At 39.3% G+C, this 21,079-nt stretch overlaps 1 pseudogene; it reads right to left on the bottom strand.

The window, feature by feature from the left end:
* Nucleotides 1–18,438: 18,438 nt before the first annotated feature.
* Nucleotides 18,439–19,270, bottom strand: LOC121030077 (60S ribosomal protein L6-like; annotated as a pseudogene).
* Nucleotides 19,271–21,079: the final 1,809 nt, after the last annotated feature.

The raw sequence follows: 21,079 nt of genomic DNA, 5'->3' as shown, positions 1-21,079 counted from the left end.
CCTGGGGCAACAGAGCAGGGTGAGGAGAGGTGGAGAGCAGATGGGGAGGGAAGCAAAAGATACCCAGCACAGTCATCTTTATTGTTGGCACTGACTTAGGGAAACAAAATGGAAAAGAGACCATCTGTTTCAGTCTATTATCTGGGCATAGTCTTTAGGAATTCACACACCAGCTAATGCAAACTGTGCCCCTGGCTTGTTTATTAGCACTTCTTCCTCTTTTTTTCATGCTATGCTGCTTTCTTTTCTTTCACATTTGACTGTTATTGTAATGAGCCCTTCATTTCAATAGACATCCATGCAGCAAAGTAATTCTAGCTACTGTGAGGGACAGATAATATTGGGGATGACATCTTTTACTTTTTTTAAAAAGTTTATTTTGAGAGAGAGAGCGTGTGTGAGCAGGGTGGGGGAGAGGGCAGCAAGAGAGGGAGAGAGAGAGAGAGAGAGAGAGAATCCCAAGCAGGCTCTGCACTGTTAGTGCAGTTAGTTCAGATCTCATGAACCATGAGATCATGACCTGAGCCAAAATCAAGTCAGATGCTTAACTGTCTGAACCACCCAGGTGCTTCACATCTTTTACTTTTCTGTCTCTCAGCTGCTAAGGACTCAGGTAATTTGAATCCAGTGAAATTTTATTGACTTTGATAATGGGGTCAGCACAATTGATAACATGGATATTAAAAAAACTTTTTTTTTAAAGTTTATTTATTTTGAGAGAGAGAGAGTTCAAGCAGGAAAGGGATAAAGAGAGAGGAAGAGAGAGAATCAGCCGGCTCCATACTGTCAGGAGCCCAACGTGGGGCTTGATCTCACAACTGTGAGATCATGACCTGAGCTGAAATCAAGAGTCTGATGCTTAACTGACTGTGCCACCCAGGTGCCCTGATAACTTAGACATTTAAATTAATCAAGTAATTAATAGTTACAGCCTAACCTATTTCCAAAAGGGAGTTAATTTCACCTGGAAATGTGAGGTTAGGGGAAGAAAATCCCCCCAGGATCACTATGTGGCATGATCACTGGTCACTTGTTTTCCTCTAGGGATAACTTGACTTGTGATCAATGGGTATGCCCATAAATGTTTAATGACACACTCTTTGGATAAAAATCCCTGATTTGTAGCACCGGCCAATTTCTCTGGTGTAAACACCCCTACCATGACCCATTTTAAGTTACCAGTTCAATATCTCTGACTGTGGAGTTGGGACTAGACATACAGAATTGGCTTTTGAGAGCCTGTAAATGCTAACTCCAGCACACCACTGCATGTGATCCCCTACTTCCCCAGGAGATACCGACAGGTACAAACACGGGGGGCATGTGGAATTTCTTCCTAGCCGTCCCTTATGTAGGGCCAGGACTAGAAGTCTCTGGATCATTCATAGCATTGTAGGTCTTGGGAATGGATTTAGAGTAGTGTATTCTGCAGTTGGGCATGAGGCACTCTGCTGTTTTGATAGAATCTTCGATGCCTACTAGAGAAGTCCCATTGAATCATTGCCAACTTATGAAAACAATCACAGTTGTCAGCACGTTCTTGTTCATAGGTGAGCACATAATATTCTTTCTTTCTATTTTACCATTTCCTATTTTGAGGAATCACCTAGAAGCATCTAGGAAATAAGTTTTATGTAAGTTTCTCAAAGTTTTGACTCTTTTCCACTTCCACTAAAAAGAATAGAACATTTCATTTCCCAATGTTTAGAAATGATTGAAGTTGATTTGTATGAATGTGAAAAATCATTTAACTCTTTTACTATAAAAACCCAGAGCAGATATGCATTTATTACTTAAGAGTATTTGACATGTTGATATTTATACCATCTTATATGGTTCCCATTTTATATACATTTCGTATTTCATTATGTGATACAATATACATTTCCATGTGTATTATAAGTATCGAATATGAGTATAATATTGTTAGAATAAGGTTACAATAAAGTTAATGCTAAAATAAGCAACAAACATTCCACCTATTTTAGTCTTATTTAACTTAAAGTTGTCCTAATTATACACTAAAATGTGCCAAAAGTTATAGCCATATAGTAAATGGATCTGGACAACTTTTTAAGCTATTCACCAAATAGTTATTTTTATTTTATTTACTCATATAAACACATTCATGTGCTCTTTATTTCCAGTACAAATTCCAATTTATTTACAACAGATACTCAACAAAATTAAATATATACTTATGATGATATAATTTCATTAGATTTTTATGAGAAGGGAGAAATAAATTTCTTATTTGTTAAAATGTACACCTGGGCTATCTGTAATTGGGAAGAATTTAGCTAATTTTCTGTTTTTCTTGTGTATTTGTTTTTAGCAAACATGGGTTTTAAGTCACAGGTTTTAGCTATAGTAAGGTAGATAGCCTCATAAATAATTGGGTTAGGAAAGTATATTAATTGAGCCTGTATTCTTTTTGAAAATGTGATAAGTTCACATATATATCATACACATTTATCATCAAGTAACAGTGACAGACAAAATGAATAAATCATTAAATTTAAAAATACACCTACAGAATATAACAAATTTGTTAAATATTCAGCATAATAAAATTATTTATTTATTTATTTTTATTTTGTTGTTGTTTAAGTAGGCTTCATGCCCACCATGGAGCCCCACCATGGGACTTGAACTCACAACGCTGAGACCAAGACCTGAGCTAAGGTCAAAAGTTGGGCGCTTAACTGACTGAGCCACCCAGGTGCCCCCAATGTAATAGCACTCTTAATACATTTGCTAATTGTTTCCTATTTCAGAATGCATATCTGGCTACCACATTGTATGCTGTATGATCCTTTGTAAACTACCAGTATTTCCAAGGTTACGATGTGAGTACTTCCTTGTCCCATTAAAATTTAAACATCCAAACTGCATAAAGGGAATTAATATATATTAACTTCTCCACATCCAGCCATTCATCTATCCATCCAACCATCTTTTCTTTTCTTTAAAAAAAAATTTTTTTTTAACATTTATTTATTTTTGAGAGACAGAGACAGAGTACTAGTCAAGGAGGGATAGAGAGAGAGGGAGACACAGAATCCAAAGCAGGTTCCAGGCTCCAAGCTATCAGCACAGAGCCTGATGTGGGGCTCAAACTCACAAACCATGAGATCATGACCTGAGTCGAAGCCGGGCACTTAACTGACTGAGCCACCCAGGCACCCCAGCCATCTTTTCATCAAATGGATAGCTATGTGTTCTCAATGCTTTCCCCCTTCCAGATGTTGTACTAGCACTGGGGATAACAAAATAAAAACAACAGCAACAACAATAACAAGATTCTTGCTTTCAAGCGCTTTCAGGGTATAATGAATTCAGTGAAACTGAGAGCTCTCAGATTTATAGTGCAGGAACTTTCCAAATCAACTGGATGGGGGCTCAAATTGGAGTTCATTAATGGCTACAGTGAACCTAGCTATGTGTCTGATCTCGGGCATGTATCAGTGTTTCCTCTCTGCTTCTGTAGAGGTCAAGAATATCTGGTGGATCTGGTGTGGTATTATGACCTTTAATAGGTTCTTTGAAGCTTTTACTCCATCTGATAACACCAGTCTTCTCTCCTTTGTAAAGTTGTCAGACCGATTAAATCTGTATCATCATTTTTGTTTTCTGTAAAAAGTCATTGTGTTGTTCTTGTATAACCTTTTGGGGGAAACTTTTAATCTACACTCAGTAACATTTAGGATCCTCCACAGTGGATATTTCACAGCTACTTTAAAAAAAAATTTTTTTTAACGTTTATTTATTTTTGAGGCAGGGTGAGATGGAGCATGAACAGGGGAGGGTCAGAGAGAGGGAGACACAGAATATGAAGCAGGCTCCAGGCTCTGAGCTGTCAGCACAGAGCCCGACGCAGGGCTAGAACTCACGGACCGCAAGATTGTGACCTGAGCTGAAGTCGGCCGCCTAACCCACTGAGCCACCCAGGTGCCCCCACAGCTACTTTTTTAAAAAATTGTCAGTTCTTCTCCTAATCCACACAGTCTTTGAAGACTGTGGTGGTTTAAAAATTTGTCCACAAATTGTTTTATACTCCTCCTTCAAAAGGTGGAACTTAATTCCTCTTCCATTGAGAATGATTTTAGTCACTCATTTCTAATGAATAGAATATGGTGCAAGTGACTGTGTCACTTCAAAGATTAGGTCATACAGCTTCCATTTTGGTTACTCTCTTGGATCACTTGACCTGGGGAGAAGCCAGCTGCCATGGCATGAGGAGAGATACATATCATAGAGCTGAGCCCTCCAACCAACAGCCGTGTGAGTTAACCATCTTGGAAGTGGATTTTCTTTTTTTTTTTAATAAAAAAAAAAAATTCTTTTTTCAACGTTTATTTATTTTTGGGACAGAGAGAGACAGAGCATGAACGGGGGAGGGGCAGAGAGAGAGGGAGGCACAGAATCGGAAACAGGCTCCAGGCTCTGAGCCATCAGCCCAGAGCCTGACGCGGGGCTCGAACTCCCGGACCGCGAGATCGTGACCTGGCTGAAGTCGGACGCTTAACCGACTGCGCCACCCAGGCGCCCCGGAAGTGGATTTTCCAACCCTAGTCGAACCTTCGGATGATTGTAGCCCAGGAGACATCATAACTACATGATATAAGAGATTCTGAGCCAGAACCGCTGATCTGAGGTGTTTCTGGATTCATGCTCCTTAACAATTGTGTAAGTTAGTAAATATTTGCTGTTTTAAACCACAGGTGTTTGAGTAATTTGAAATGCTGCAATACATATGTAATACAAAGATTTGGCTCCTTTTTAGACTACATTGTAAAGAGACTCAGTTCCAGGTAAGCAGTCTCTATTCTTTAATTTTTGCCATCATAGCACATATATAGCAGATTTCCTTGAATTTCCCAACACCATTCTCCTTAGCACACCAGATAATAAAATGTGTTCTTTCATTTTTATTTACTTATACTTTGGATCCCATTCTTACCTATCTTCTTTAAGATCTTGTCTCAAAATTTCACCTTTAATCTCTTCCTCTCCTGGACTTCAACAAGCTCTAGTCTCTCCTATCATCAAAACAAAACTTCTCTTTGATCCTGCTGCTTTTTTGGCACTTGTATTTGTTTGTAAAGTCTTGAAGTCCTATCTATCCTTTCCTTCTCAGTCCTTGCCTGCTGGTTTCTGCCCTTAATGGAGGCATTTCTCTTTGAGATTAATTATCACTCCCTTTCCCTCATTCCATCCTGTCCAATCTCTGGAACTTTCATCCCAGGGATCCTCAGAGCTGACACAGACCTCAGAGGCCATTTGCAGAAGATGACATGGAGGCCACAGAGGTTTGGACATTTGCCTCAGATCATAATCGAAGCTTCTGGCACAGCCATGGCTCAGGTTCAGCCTCTCTCACTCTCAGGACTGAGCACTTTTAATGATACCACAAATAATCCTTGAAACCAAAATCACAAAACTACATTTTTTTAAATGTTGTTTTTTTTTTAAATTTTATTTTGAGAGAGCAAGAGAGCATGCGAGCAGGAGAGGGGCAGAGAGAGAGAAGGAGAGAAAAAAATCCCAAAGCAGGCTCTGAACTGCCAGTGCAGAGCCACACGCAAGGCTTGAACTCACAAACTGTGAGATCACAACCTGAGCTGAAATTAAGAGTCAGATGCTTAACCAATTGAGCCACCCAGGTACCCCAAACTATACTGTTCACATTTTTTCTGCCTTGTTTCTTTTTAACTTTTCATTCTCAGTCCCTTGTGTTATTCCCTTTCCTATTATACCTAAAGCTCTGTTCCTTGTCCTCAGCTTCTGTCTTGTGATCTCACTTACTTGCCTGCTATTGGCTCTCATCTTTATACCTCTGTCTCTAGGCCTGTTTCTGCCATGGACTGTGACTCCATGTTGCTGACTGGTGAGAGGGCAGCTCCACTTGAGGTTCCCACCATCCCCAATCCCATTTCCAACTGCTATGCTTCCCCCACTTGTCAGAAGTGCTTCTCATTTTCTTGTCCTTTGGAGTAAATACTTAGAACCATCCTATTAGCTACCAAGCCTGTCACTTTTCTTTCCCTTCTTCTTTTCCTTTTTTATTCTTCATTCAACAAAAATGTGTTGAGCATTGTGGTGCCAGAAATGTGAAGCCCCAAGGTATGCACAGTCTGCTGAGTCTTTGTGTGTGTGTGTGTGTGTGTGTGTGTGTGTGTGTGTGTGTGTGTGTATGTTTAAGTTTATTTATGTATTTTGAGAGAGACAGAGAGAGCACAAGCTGGGAAGGGATAGAGAGAGAGGGAGAGAGACAGAGAATCCCAAGCATGCTTGGCTCAGTCAACACACAGAGCCTGGCACGAGGCTTGAACCCATGAAACCACGAGATCATGACCTCAGGTGAAATCAAGAGTTTGATGCTTAACCAACTGAACCACCCAGGTGCCCCTGGAGAGTCTTTCATCTGGTCCTTTCTTGATTTTTCTATGGTCACAGCTCTAGCCAGTGACCCCATCACCTAAGTTTGGATGACTGACTGCATATTTAGTTTGTCTCTTTGCTTCCCCTCTCTCTCCTATCCATCTATACTATTTTCTTCATGTTATTGTTTGGGTTCTTTTACTACCTATGATCACCACATTAAGACTCAAGTTATAACCCTTTTTGGTTTTGTTTATCCTGTTGTCTTTCCCAGGGACCCCGTGTTTCCTGCCAGGTTCACTATGCTTCTTTCAGATGGTCTTCTAATTTCTACTCAGATTTGCTCCTCGTTTGCTCCTTTGGATCAGGTCTTGACTTTTCTCTAGTTGTGAACAGAGTGGCTCCAGTGCAATTTCTCTTAATTATTTCTGAGTATCATTGGTAAGATAAGGAGAAAATATATGCTAAGGGACTCAGAAGGCTTGAATAAAAATGACTACTAGAATATATTGTTGATTTGATTTGTTTCAATTTTTTTCCCCCCACTGAACTACCATGACTCTATTACACAAAACTCCTTGGGGTGAGGTGGGAAGAGAAATAGGTGACATCAATGAAGACAGTAGGTGAAGATATTTGCTTTTCCCATTATACTCTATCAGACTAAATATCAGTGACTGTTGGTTAGTGTTTTGGGGACTTATACTTTGAGCCAAACAAGATTTCCCCACATTTCACAATCATCTCTTGATTCAGGATGCTTGGAAGACAGTGGTCAGGGGGGTCATTTGACAGAAACCAACAAGGTGATCATTCTAAGAAGAGGGTTCCCTCATGAGTGTGACAAATCTTGAGGATGACTGAATCTCTTTATGAAACTAAGCAGGTTTAGAAGTAAGGAAGTGAGTAATTCTCTCCATGCGCTGCCTTTGTTACATCTCTTATCTATGATTGTATCTTATATTAAAATTACAGACTACTGTGGTTGTTATTGTGGTTACTGTGAGAGGTAGATTCATGGTAGAATTTCTAGGCTGTCAGAGATTTCTGGAGGTCCATAAATTGGTTATAGAGACCTCAGCATTTTCTGGATGGACTCCTTTTGTGTCAAATAACAGAGACAATAATGTCACTTTTTCTTTGTCACTTTCTGGCTTATTCATTAATTTATCTATTCAACCAATTTTTTATTTAGTGCCTATTATGTTCCTGGTGGAGTACAAAGTACATTGGTGAACAACATAGACGAGGTTTTTTGTTTTTGTTTTTGTTTTTAATTTTTTTTTCAACGTTTTTTATTTATTTTTGGGACAGAGAGAGGCAGAGCATGAACGGGGGAGGGGCAGAGAGAGAGGGAGACACAGAATCGGAAACAGGCTCCAGGCTCGGAGCCATCAGCCGAGAGCCTGAAGCGGGGCTCGAACTCACGGACCGCGAGATCGTGACCTGGCTGAAGTCGGACGCTTAACCGACTGCGCCACCCAGGCGCCCTAGACGAGGTTTTGACCCTGTCTCATGACTCACAGAGCCGACAGGATATAAATAAAGTGAAAATGGGGTCTTCTCAGTTCTTCACATCAACCCTCCATGGTTCTCTGGCTCCTGCCCACTCTCTTTTTCTGTTTTCCGTCCCACAAAAGGCCCTTTTTGAGTGACAACAACTTCTTTCTGGAGCCTTCATATCAGTGGTGGTGGTTGTTATGTATCTTACATGGTAAAAGTCAGGAAGAATGGAGTTGTAACTTAAGCTGAACATCTGATCCTGTTCATTAACATGAGGCTTCAGCTGATTCTTTAATGTCAACATTCTTAATATTTTGACAGTTCTTCTGTTACCTTTTAGCTTAGTGCCTCATTGTCTTAGTCTGTGTTAGTAGTAAAAATATTTTTTCCACTTAATCAAAATGAATCAAGTTGGATTTATTCTATAGTAGAGATAGACTATGAATGACAGTTTGTCACACAGTAGATGTTCAATAAGTGTTTGGAAAAAGTGGAAGAGATGATACAATTACATTAATTAATTAATTGTAATTAATCAATTACAGTTAAGAAGTAAGTACTTGCTCCTCCTTTTTTTTTTTAATTTACCAGACGAAATAAAACATTGAAGAAAAGGGATGAAAAAAGTAAGCAAGAAACAAAGAAGTAATCCAGATTTGATGTGCAGTGCTTCATATCTGTAACCTCCATCTGCTTCTTTTACAATATTTCCAACCTTTATGTTAGACAAGTCTTTCTCTTTCTTCATCTCTCCTTCTGTCCTTTGTTCCTCCTCATCTCTCTTGTTTTCTTAGTGTTCTGTGTGGCAGTTGGCTCTCAAAGATCAGAATAGTATCGGATGGTGGTTAAAAGACCAGACTCTGGTGCCAGGCAGACTTGGGTCCCAGTGTTGGCCGTACCACTACTGGCAAGTGACAAACATTTCTTGGGCAAACATCTTTAAGCCTCTGTTTCTTCATTTATAAAAGGAGGAAAATGATAATCCCTAAGACAGGCTTCTGTGAGGATCGTGAGTGATGATAATGCATGTAAAGTGCTTAACATTTTGTCTGATGCTAACGATGTCTATAATGTTTAGTCTTCTCCATTCTTTACTTCTCTGCCAGAAGACAATGCTATAGAACTCCATATATAGTGGGTGATTTTGTACCTAAATTCAATATATATGTAAATTGTATTCTTTTTTCATCTGTTTTTCATCCTTGAGTAATTTAAACACAGCTGAAGATGTTTTCTCCAAGCTTTGTAAGAACATTCTTTCTGAGATGAGCTCAAATTTGGAAAATGTTGATTCAGAAGCAGAACTTTTCAGTAAGTTATAAGAAATTGACTCTACTGGATCATTATGTGCATCCATGTTCTTCAGTTGGCTCAGAGTCTGCTCCTCCAGCCCTTCAATAAATACAATAAATAGATCTTGATGGATGAATTCAGAGTTAAATTCTTCAGAATTAAATTTGCACAATTTTGTGAAGGCATTTGATTCTCAACGATGCTTTAAAAAAGGAGACACAGTGGTTCAAATCAGTGTTTTGACATTGTTTTTAGAAATGCCAATTTACATTCTTATTGCATCTCAGAAAATAAGAAAAGACTTTTTCTTCTGTATTGGCAGTTTGCAGATTAGTCTTCTGCAAACTTTAGCATTCTTGACAGTAATTGTTTAGCAGTCATTTCCAATTCTGTTTTGCTTGGAATGCAGACCCATGGGAAAAGATCCAACACTGCAATAGTTACTCAGTATCTCAATAGAAATACTTCAAGTTTATCAGAAGACCAAACAAATTTTATCTCCTTAAAAGTGTCCCCGTATTGATAAGGAAGGAGAAGGGAATCTTAACAGGGGAAGAAAACGATGCTTAGTGCTGAGCTCAGCTTAGTTGAAATTCTAACAATTCCTAGCCTCATTTTGTGGGTAAAAGCTACTTTTAAATTAAAGAGCAAGATGCCTCGCTCTTATACCCAGTGGGATTTGCAAAGAGTCAAACAGTACATCTATATCAGGAAATTCTATTCTAGCTTTTACTGTGCTGATGGAGAAAACATCTTTCCAGATGGATTTCTGTTTATACAAGCCTTTAAAATTTTTACTTGCACCCAGTTTGTCTCATTGGCAGTACTTCCAGTTCTATTTTTTAAGACTTTAAGCGCACAATTGTGTTTATAGAACAGGAAAAGAAGTAACCCTTTTAGTGAGAGAAAAGAAGCTACAAAACTCATTACTAGAATCATCTTTTACAAACATAATAAATGGTACTGGTGGTTTGTCCGTAGGATTTTTAATATCTTACTAAGAAATATTGAAGGAATTATATACTGAGTGTTCATAGACCCACCATGTATATTTTACAGTTAGTGTTTTGTTGTATTTATTTTATCATATACCTACCCACCTCTATCCATTTCTCTATCCATTTGTCATTCTATATTATTTTTATTTTGAGGGATATGCATTTCAAAGTGAGTTGCAGATATCAGAAGAGATGCGCTCATTTTGAATCATGGGTAATACCATCTGGCCATTTGGCCAGTGGTTGATTGCATCCGTTAGGACTAGGTTCAGCTAAAGTTAACAAAAAACCAGAGTAGCTTAATGTGTTTAAAAAGCATTTATTTTCTGTGGTAAATGGAGGCTGAAGGTAGGAGTTCAATGTTGGTTATACCATCTGTGGCTTAAACTCTTTCCATCTTTCTGGACTACCATCCTAGCATTTGACATTCATCTGCAAGATCTCTCATGGCCTGATGCTGCTAGAGCTCTGGTCCTTTCCATAACAGTAGGAAGGAGGAAGGGGACAAAGGTCTCTTCTAAGGACTTATCCCAGAGGAACCAATAATTGTATAATCAACTTGTTTGGCTCCAGAAAAAAAAAAAAACTGAAGGAATATTATAGGGATCATATTATAGATGAACTTGGGAACAATTGATACATTTATAATGCTTACAGTTTATTAGGCAGAATATAGCCACATTTGAGAGGCTGAGAAATATATAGTATTATATATCCCTTTAGGTGGTTTATTTATTTTAGCCATTTCATTTTGTTGGAAAAAAAATCAAATGAGCTGAGGTTTCTTGCCCTAGCATAGTTGTGTGGGTCTTGGATTACTATTAGAGACATTTGTAAGGGCACACAAGTTGCATCTGAATACATTTTCATGTAACTTGAGTTAAATAAAACTGTTTGCCCAGTAAACTAATTGATCCCCATATTGAAGTAATGTTGAAATATTGTTTATAGGATGATCATATCACTTTGATCAAAACATAATGTCATCAAAACAGGGTAGTTCAAGACCAAAGGACTAGATGACCAGCCTACATGACCCTTAGGAACACAATTTCTGAGAAGCTCTTGGGTTGAGAAATTGGCCTAATGATAACAAAAGTCCTGAGGAGTCCTTTAAATAGCATTTAAAGGCTTTGTTTTTGAAGAAGAAGCTTTATTTTCTGGAATCAAAAATGATTCACACTTGGGAGGTATTGTGCAGAGTGGTAAACGTAGATGATACAGAGTGGCCAGCATGATTGGGGATGTTTGAGGAGATCTGAAAAGTGGCCCATGTGCCATGTGTAACAAAGAGGAAAGCTCATTTTTATGCTTATGTCCAAGAAATTAAAATGGCTACCATGAATAAGAAAATCCATACCACTGTCCTTTTCTCTTTTGGACTGGAAGATTAAAGGGTATCTGAAATGGGTATTTTTCCCTATCTTCAACCTTTTATACTTAAATAATTTGTGTTTTTTGGCATTAAGAATTAAAGTGTTTTAGTTTATAGATTGTTTGGAAAATCTTACATGAATTTGTCTTATTTTCTTTCCCTTAATAAAAGTATTCTTCTTGAATTTTACCTAACATCTAAATGATCTTTGGAATTTTATACTAAAGCCTCAAACACAAACAGAAAAAAGCAGCAACCACCAGTTCAGAAAAGCAAAAATCCTTAGTGGGAGGAAGGGGGTGATGGGAGAAGGGACAGAAGAGGATGGGAAATTAAATACAAGTTAAGACATTCCCTTTCCCCCCACTCCCAGGTTTTAGAGAATGATGATTTATCATTATAGCTATAGAAGGGAAGTCTTCAGTTGTTCATTCTCTTTGTTGATACACACTGTAGTTCTGTGTCTTCTTTCTGCTTGTATTATCTCTCATCATCTGTCTTGAGTCTGTTTCACAACTTGTTTGATATTACTCTTTTGGATCTGTAGAGTATTGTTTAATAAATTCTTAGAAAATCTAGAGTTATTTGTATGTTGAAGGGCAAGGTTAGGAATCGAACGAAATGATGAAGATTATTACATCTTTGCTGGAGTCATGTAGTGGAACTATTACACTGTATATAAATCATATAAAATAGAAAAGAGTACCATTTGCTTGTCTTGAAAGATGTGCAAGTCCTATATTGACCACAGATGACTTATTGCTTCTAAGTCATGTGAAACCTAAACACTCCTGTCTTGACCTGGACTCCTCAGAAAGCAGAACCTGAACCAAAGTTTTCAGTGCAAGTATTCATGGGAGAGTGATATCCAGGAGTTACTAGTGACACACAGGGTTGCAAAGCAGGGAAGGAGAGACATCCGAAGACAGTATGCAATACTGAGTCAACCATAACTGTGGGCAACTGTTTCCTTGATCCCCGAGGTCCCTCTGAAGACCTGAATGAAATGGGTTTCAGAATTTTCCATTCATTGGCCATGGTGGGAAGAAAATGGAAGGCTTCATTTATCGCTTCTTATCTGCATTAGTCAAAGTTCTACTCCATGGGTATAACTGCCCCTCTCCCCAGTCTCAACGGAGAAGCCATGAGGTAGGAGGCAAGAGGCTTGCTTGAGGAGATACAGCTTCTGGGAACAAATAAAAGGTGAGGCAGAGAGAATCTGATAGCACCAGGGGTATCAGACACATCCCCCAACATCACCTTAGGGATATGGTAAAATTACATTAACACAGTTACCAGAATCTTGCTGTATCCTGACTCTAGCAGGCTCACATGGGAACACTAGGACTTTGCATGGATTTCCCCAAGTGTTGAGGAAATCTCCAAAAGGTGCCTAATACAAGTACCTGTGGTGCTCCTGAGTATAAAACTCCTGGCCTGTGCTGTGCTGCCAGTTCCCCATCTGACTCCAGAGCTGGTGACCTTTATTCTTCTTTTTCAAAAGTTTAACAGTCTCTTAGCAAAGCGGGAAGGATGACTCAGGAAAGAGGCTTGGACCCATGGAACATTACTGAACTTAGTGAGCCTACTTTTTCCAAGTATAAACCCAGTGACCCAGCCACTGTGTATCCCCAAGGTGCTCATGTGCCTGTTAAGAGAGCTGGAGGGAAATGGCTCAGACTTATGCCAGCTGCTATTCTATACCCAGAACCTGACTCTGCTCAGGTGCTCAGGCTCCAAAGGACATTGTAGCTGGTCAAGTCTGGTTTGTTAGATAACTTTTCTTTCTGGTACATTTTATCTTGGTGTGCGTGTGTGTGCTCAGGGGAGGGAGACTTGAAATCTGGCTCTGTTCCCCTCTCATTCTTCATTTCCATCTCCCCGCATCCTTTCAAGTCTCCCAGATGTGTCTCAAATATCTGCATCTTAGCCATAGATACAGTTTGAGATTTTCCCCAGGGTTCTCCTTGGTCCCCATGCAAATTAGGGATGCAGATGGAGGCTTGGGTGGGGTTTGGGTATTGCTTAGTGCCACACAGCAGTGATATACAAATCCTGGCTCTGGCCCAGTTGGGTTCTGACCCCCATTACAAGTTACATATCTTATTTCTAGTCGTAAGGACTCCATTCATAATTCTACAAGTAAAGCTGAAGAAAATATTTATAAATATATATTTGATTTAGAACAAAATAATCTTTTCTTCTAAATGCAGATGACACAAATTCAAAGAAAAAAGAGAACATGTATTTTGACTTAAACGTTAATAGTCTTCAGGTAAGTGAACCACCTTAAGTGTGTATCAGCCCAGTCTTGGCAATCTTTTTGAGACCTTAGTGATAGGGGAAAATAACAAGACTCCAGCATTTACTTTGTTGCTGGAGACTTTGAGGCATTAGCAACTTCAGACATAGCCTAGCTTAGTGGTTCTCAAACTTAACCTTGCCTTGGAATCACTTGGAGGGCTTGTCAAAACACTGGGCCCCACTCCTACATACTCTGATTCAGTAGGTCTGGGACAGGGCTAACAAGTATTTATTTCCAGCAGTTTCCCTGGTGCGGCTGATGTGCTGGTCCAAGGACCACATGTTGAGAATTGCTGGTCTAGCAGATGAAAGTAATTTCAGATTGAAGTCTGATGACTATTTTAGCTTCTTTTCTCAGGGCCAGAGCTAGTTTCACGGCTATTTCCCCTGTTAACAATGGTGTTTTATTTTTTATTTATTTTTCAATGTTTATTTATATTTGAGAGAGAGACAGCGTGCGAGCAGGGGAGGGGCAGAAAGATGAAGACAGAATCTGAAGCAGGCTCCAGGCTCTGAGCTGTCAGCACAGAGCCCGACGTGGGGCTTGAACTCAACGAGCCGTGAGATCATGACCTGAACTGAAGTGAGATGCTTAACCAGCTGAGCCACCCAGGTGTCCCAACAATGGTCAATGTAAATTATTTTCAACTAGACTTTAGTTGTACATTTTTGTATTAAGTAGATAAGAGATTTGAAAGCAGGTCGAGCATCCACATCAAAACCAGAAGAGAGAATTTGGGGGAAAATTCTTAGGGCTCTATATCAGGGGTTGCAAAATGATGGTGCAGGGTCCAAATCTGGCCCACTGTCTGTATTTGTAAATAAGATTTTATTGGAATGCAGCCACACGTTGATTTCTTTATTGTTGATGGCTGCTTCTGTACTGTAACAGCAGAATCGAGCAGTTGTGGCAGAACTGTATGACCCATAAAGGTGAAAATAATTACTATCTGACCCTTTACATGAAATATTTGCCTACCCCTAGTCTGTATGTTCCTTTGAGCAACTGTTGGCTGATTTGGGGAAGCTTTTCTCTTGAAACCTAGCAGTAAGCAACATCAGTTTACTTTAGCAGATATGAAACTTGAATCCTAACACTTTCTTCCGCCCTTCCTCAACCTGCTCCCTCAACATGGAAAGTGGCCCAATAAGTGAAATGAAACTTGGCCCAATCAGCGATATTTAGAAAGTGGAAGGTGAAAGTGTTGACATCTGCTTGTATTTTGTGGTCCAAGCTTCTCGGGGGGCACGTGATATGGAGAGAGTGTTCTGGTCAGCCCGGCATCTCACGTTTTGTAAAAGATTGCCTTGTGTTATCTGACCTTAGTTGGATTTATGCCTACTGAGAAAAGCAGTTTGATGAATGATCTGTATTCCTTCCTACATACTGGCTTCCTAAGTGAACTCTTCCTTCCTTCGGTTTTGATAACTTTGGTAAGTTGGAGTGCCGTATCCAACATCCATATGGATACATGAATAAATGTTTTCAGGCATCTGTGTATTTTAATACATGGTCATTTTATTCACCTCTTTGCCCTTACCTCCTTTCTGGGTCTTATTTCCTTCTCTGCAGTTGGTTCACATCCCCAGAGAAGCAGATGCCAAGACAAGTTTAGAAGTATGAGAGATTTTTTAAGGGAAATGCCTAGGAAGGGTTAAGGTGATGAGGCAGGAGTGTCAGGGGAACGTTCACACTGCCTTACAGATCTGACTGGAGGAAAGAAGGAGAGTTGCTTATGAAAGCTCAGACTGCACTGCAATTCTAATAAAATTGTGGCCAGGTGAACTGGGAGTCCTTGAGCCAAAATTGGAGGAGTCCAGTCGTTCCATAGGAGCAAGTCAGTGCATGTACCCCTAGTCATTGGTTGGGGGCAGCCAAAAAAGTGTGTCCCCAGCCCGAACATGGTGGTGGATCCACAGGAGCAGTGGCTTGAGTGGTCAGTGAATATGCTGCCTGCTGCTAGAGATCTGAGTGTGCGTTTTCATGGCCACCTCACTATTATATTTCTTTCATCTTGCTTTTTTTCATCTTTCTTTCATCATTATTTTTGAAAACAGAAAAGCAGCCATAGACCTGTGATACTTCCCGTTTACTTGAAGAATAAAGTCTTAGGTGCTCTGCCTTCTGACCCCATCTGCCTTTCAAGCCTTTCCTCTACTACACATATACCATTGCCTGAATGGTCCCTGTGCTTTTCTGTTTTGGGCACTGTCCACACAGTTCCCTATTCCTCACATGCCCTCCCTCTCTCAGCCCCCCATTGAAACCCTACTTCCCTTTCAAATATTTTTCCACAGAACTGTAAATGAAACTAACTGCTCCCTCCTTGAATATTTAATTTACTTAGGAAACATTATTTGCTTATACACGGAATGCTGTGAAGGGTACAAAGATGAATCGGATATGAATTCTGCTATCAAGGATTAAGTTTAATAGGAAAAGTTAATAAACACTATATTAAAAAAAGAAAGCAAGGGGCACCTGGGTGGCTCAGTCGGTTAAGCATCCCACTTTGGCTCAGGTCATGATCTCGTGGTCCATGAGTTCAAGCCCCTCGTAGGGCTCTGTGCTAACGGCTCAGAGCTTGGAGCCTGCTTTGGATTCTGTGTCTCCCTCTCTCTCTCTCTGCCCCTTCCCCACTGAAGCTCTGTCTCTCTCTGTCTTAAAAATAAAAATTAAAAAAAAATATATTAAAAAAAGAGAGAGAAAGCAAGACAAATTATAAGGTAGGTACAGAGAAAATGTGGGAATTCAGAAGAGGGAAACATTACTTTCATAACAGAAAAATCTACTATGAGAGGTGGGCTTTAAAGAATCAGTAGGATTTGGGTATGAGGATATGTGGTGGGTAAGAGGATTCCAGATTACAAGAATAACAGAATTCCTGCCATGCATGGGAATGAATATCTTTAGCACAGCCTCAATGACTAGGGTTTTTCATATTGCACATAAAACTCATCAGTGCAGTGTGAAATAAATTTAGTGGTCCTCCTATCAGCAGAAAAAAATGAAAGAAAGAAAAAGAAAGGCAAAAAGAAAAGGAAAGAAATAGAACAAATAGAATAAGATGGGGAATGTTTGCAGTGTATGGTATGTAGTAAGGATATTATTTTGTGAAACTTTTATTATATATGTATTAATTCCCACATATATAATGGGTCACTATATAAATGTATTTCTTACTATGGGCAAACTTTTGTCTTAGTCAACAACCTATATCTATGGAGCATCTCTTATATGCTGGCCACTAGGTGAAGTCCTGAGGTAAAGTGTTGAAAAAAGCCGACACAGTCTTTACTTTCATGAAGGATATGAGTCAGTACAGGTTTTCAGATGATCGTGGCATCAGAAACACCTAGAAGGCTTAATAAAACACAGATTGCTTTAGACCTTCATTCAGAGGTCTGTTGAGCAGGTGTGGGGTAGGGCCTGGGAATTTGCTTTTCTAACAAGTTCTTAATTGATGCTAAAGGTGCTGGCAGGGGACCACATTAGACACTAAAATAAATACCAATGAATGCATGATGGCAAGTTGTGATAAGTGTTAGGAAGGAGAAGAGTTGGAGAACTTCAGGAGAGAATGCCCTGGAAACCTATTTTGTGTTGGATGGTCAGAGAAGGTGTCTCTGAGATAGTGATGTTTAGGCAGCAGGACCTATGTGCTCAAGGACCCAGAGGAACTGAAAACATGGAGGAAAGAAGGGTTTGAAAGGAGATTGGAAAGCAGGTAGGGGCTAGATCATACAGGGTCTTTAGCCTAGTGGCATTCACATTGGGATATGCATATTCCTGGGGTGCGTGGAGAAATTCTAAGGGTGTGCAGGCACATATAGTTCTGAGAGAATCATCTTTAAATGCTCTCCTAAAATAGATCTACCCAAAGGTCTCATTTACCTGTCCTATCTCTTTCTGAATAAAGTCATATTTATTTCCTAGTGAATCTTGCTAGGGTGCCTTGTCCTAGAGTGTAAAATCATGTGGGAGGTGAAATAAGGAATAACTCAAAAGCTTGACGATGGTATGGAAAAAATGAGTAACTCTTATCATGGAAGTAAACCCCAAATCTATTCTCAAGGCAATTGGTCTCCAGTTCTTGGTTTTCCACAAAATTGAAGGAGGCCCTAAATATCCAGTCAGCAGTTAGGGCTTTAAAAATGATTTTTGATGATGGACCACTTTGTCATTTTGGTATGTAACTAGGAAGGACACCCTGGAATTTAGGGTCAACACTGTAAGAAATCTTTTATTTCCTCTATATATTTAGGTAGATGAAACAAGCACTTTTTTAGTGCTGACCTCTCTGGAAATGAAAAATTGGGAAAAGAAGGGATTCTGAAAACTGCCACAGTGTAGCATTAAGTAACAACAAATCATAGATACCTGAAGTGGGATAAAACCCAGTGTCATTGAATTCATTAAGAGATTGATTTCCAATACGAGGTATCTACATATTTAATAATTATCTCTAAGATTTATATATACTTATTGTCATGTTGACCAGCTTACATTTGAAATAAATCTTATACTAACACCAACCAGAATAATTTAAAAAATGTATCAGTTATTTATGATGATAAGAATCAGTTATAGATTCTTTGGAAGTGATTTAGAACACCATGAAGATAAACTACATTTGCGAGAGAAAACACAGAATGGAGGTAGCCCTGGAGTTGAGGAACAGCTTTGATTTTTGGCAGAATTTGGGTGTCCACTGCTGAATCACTTTGCTCTATGAGCTTGTCTTTCTCTGTCAAAGATTTCATCTTCCTGGTGTCTGGGCTCACTGAGATGCTGACTTCAAGAAGTCATCAGTGAGATGTTTTGGGATTTCACACCACTGATATCAGTTTTGGTGGGGGTGGTGATGACAAATTTCTTTTGTGTTCTATGTAGAGAACTGGATTGGGGATCAAAGGTCCAGTCACAAGTGGCAAGCCCCTGCTCAGATGCCTTGAGAAAATCACCCTCTTACTTCTGTGGTGCTGAGAGAGGATGATCAGAATGGTCCCGGGAGTGATTGTAGCTCAGTTTTTTTCACCTGCTGTCTGAGGGGTTTTTGCTGTGGCTCAACAGCTTTTGAGGAACATCTTCAGTAGGATTGTGTCTGGGCACTTTGTGAAGTTTAACTAGTTGGTACTACCATTCTTGTTACCACCAGCTGGTTTTGTGACAGTAGCAAGAACATTGTCCTTTTTTTTTTTCAATCCTGAATTTAGCTGCTATTTCCTCTTGTACATAGCAGATCAGGAATATTTGCCAAGTCCTTTGACTAGGATGGGATTTTGGTTGCACTGAGGCTTACCCTGTTGAGTGTTTTGGTCTTGAAGTTACACTTTTTAACTTTGCTTCAGCCTTCTTGGCTTCAGGTTTCTTCTCCTTCATATCTGGTTTCTCAGCCTTTTCACCTGCCATCTTGCAATATGGGAAAGAGCCATATAATATATATTATATATATTGACCAACTTACATTTGTAATAAGTGTATATATACATTTATATATTGTATATATTTTAATATATATTAATTAATTATATTAATTAATTATAATTATTTATAATATATAAATATTTATATATTATATATATTTTTTAACAGAACATCATGGCCATAGGAAAGTTTTAAACATTTCTATCTCTGTCTGTAATCTATATCTCTCTATCTAAATGGAGCTGGGACATATTATCTATGTACATATATAGCAGGAACATATTATAGGAACATAGTATAGAGAAGCATAATGAAATGATCAACAAAAAGACTTTGAAGCAGGCATGGGATAACTTTCTATTGTAAGTATAAAGGAAATAGGAGTTTAAGGAGAAAGCAGATTGATGTTCTAGTGTGCCTGCACATGCAGAGAAAAGGCTTCAAGACTGAAAGACTGGAATGGAGGTCTGAGATTGTGAGAAGGTTTCTGGAGATGATAGGATTAGCCTCAGGAAGAGTGGAGAAAGGAAAAGCAGGGCTGTGAGCATGAGGTCCAAGGTGTGAGGGCTCCTATTCTTGTCTTAGCTCTCATTCTAGTTCCTTGAATTTTGAGTGGGTATAGCTGCTCCCTTCTACTGATGCCCTGCCCCCATATCTCCTATTTCTTTTCTCTCCCCTTCCTACCTTCTACCACAAAATTGGTCAAATGAGTGTAGGATGGGGATGAACCTCAGGGAGGTTGAGATGGAGAACAAACATTAAATATGGTTAAGTTTATGGATGGTCTTTTTCCCTGTGTGTGTGTGTGTGTGTGTGTGTGTGTGTGTGTGTGTGCATGGTGTAGTGAGAAAAATAATTGCAAGAGAAACTGTATCATGTCTGTTTCTCTTTTCCACTTTATGCTCTAAGATAGGTTTCTGGCTAGAGAAGCTAAGGAGGACTGTAGTTTTACCCCTTTGAATAGGGCAAGTCCTGGCCTCTGGTTTCTTCTAGAGATGGGAAGATTTTCTCTTTAGAGAAGGGAGTTCGAGTGGCAGAAATCCATCTGGACCAAGAATCGGAAGAATTGGATTCAGTCCACGCTCTGCCACTTTTTTCTGTGACGTTGGAAAAAGCATCTATGCTCTGGATGCCTAGTTTATAAAGAACAAAATTGAATAAAGTGATCTGTATGTTTTGTCTCTATTCTAAAGTTAATGCTTATAAGTTATGAGAATTGGAAAGAGTTTATAAAAGCCCAGTAACTTGTTTTTCCTTATCACCCTGAAGGAGAAAAATTACAGTGAACTTTCTAGTTCAGTGTTTAAAAAAAAAAAATAAAGGAAGAGAAAAGAAAAGAAAAAAGGCATCTCCCACCCCCGCCCCCTTCTCTTTGAGAAACATCAAGAGCTACTCTGCCCTCTAATAGTTGCCTGGGTAGAATTTTCCATCTTAGCACAAAGCAGCTCGACCTGGTTTCAACTAATCCCTTCTCTGTATACCCCTAATTTAACAAGAGGAACTGGAGGAGTCAGACAGTGTGTGGGAAGACTGAAGAAAATAAGGAGGGTATAGAAACCACTAGAGATGGAGATAAGTTAAACATTCTGGCAAATTGTCACGGTGTATTGCTCATGCTGAATGGTTAGGCAGTTGGGAAGGTAGTTAAGAGAATGGCTCTAAATGCTTCATCTAATTGCAAGCAGCTGTCGATTAGTGGAGCTTGACCAACTGTTTTTAATTCCACTCAGTGGTGATGAAGAGAACGAGACTTTTAAGGGAAACTGGCAGGGGCTGTTTGTGTGTGTGTGTGTG

This window comes from Herpailurus yagouaroundi, unplaced genomic scaffold (assembly GCF_014898765.1).
Source record: "Herpailurus yagouaroundi ecotype Mexico unplaced genomic scaffold, PumYag 139, whole genome shotgun sequence".
NCBI classification, from domain to species: Eukaryota; Metazoa; Chordata; class Mammalia; order Carnivora; family Felidae; genus Herpailurus; species Herpailurus yagouaroundi.
This window is presented reverse-complemented; position numbering and strand designations above follow the sequence as displayed.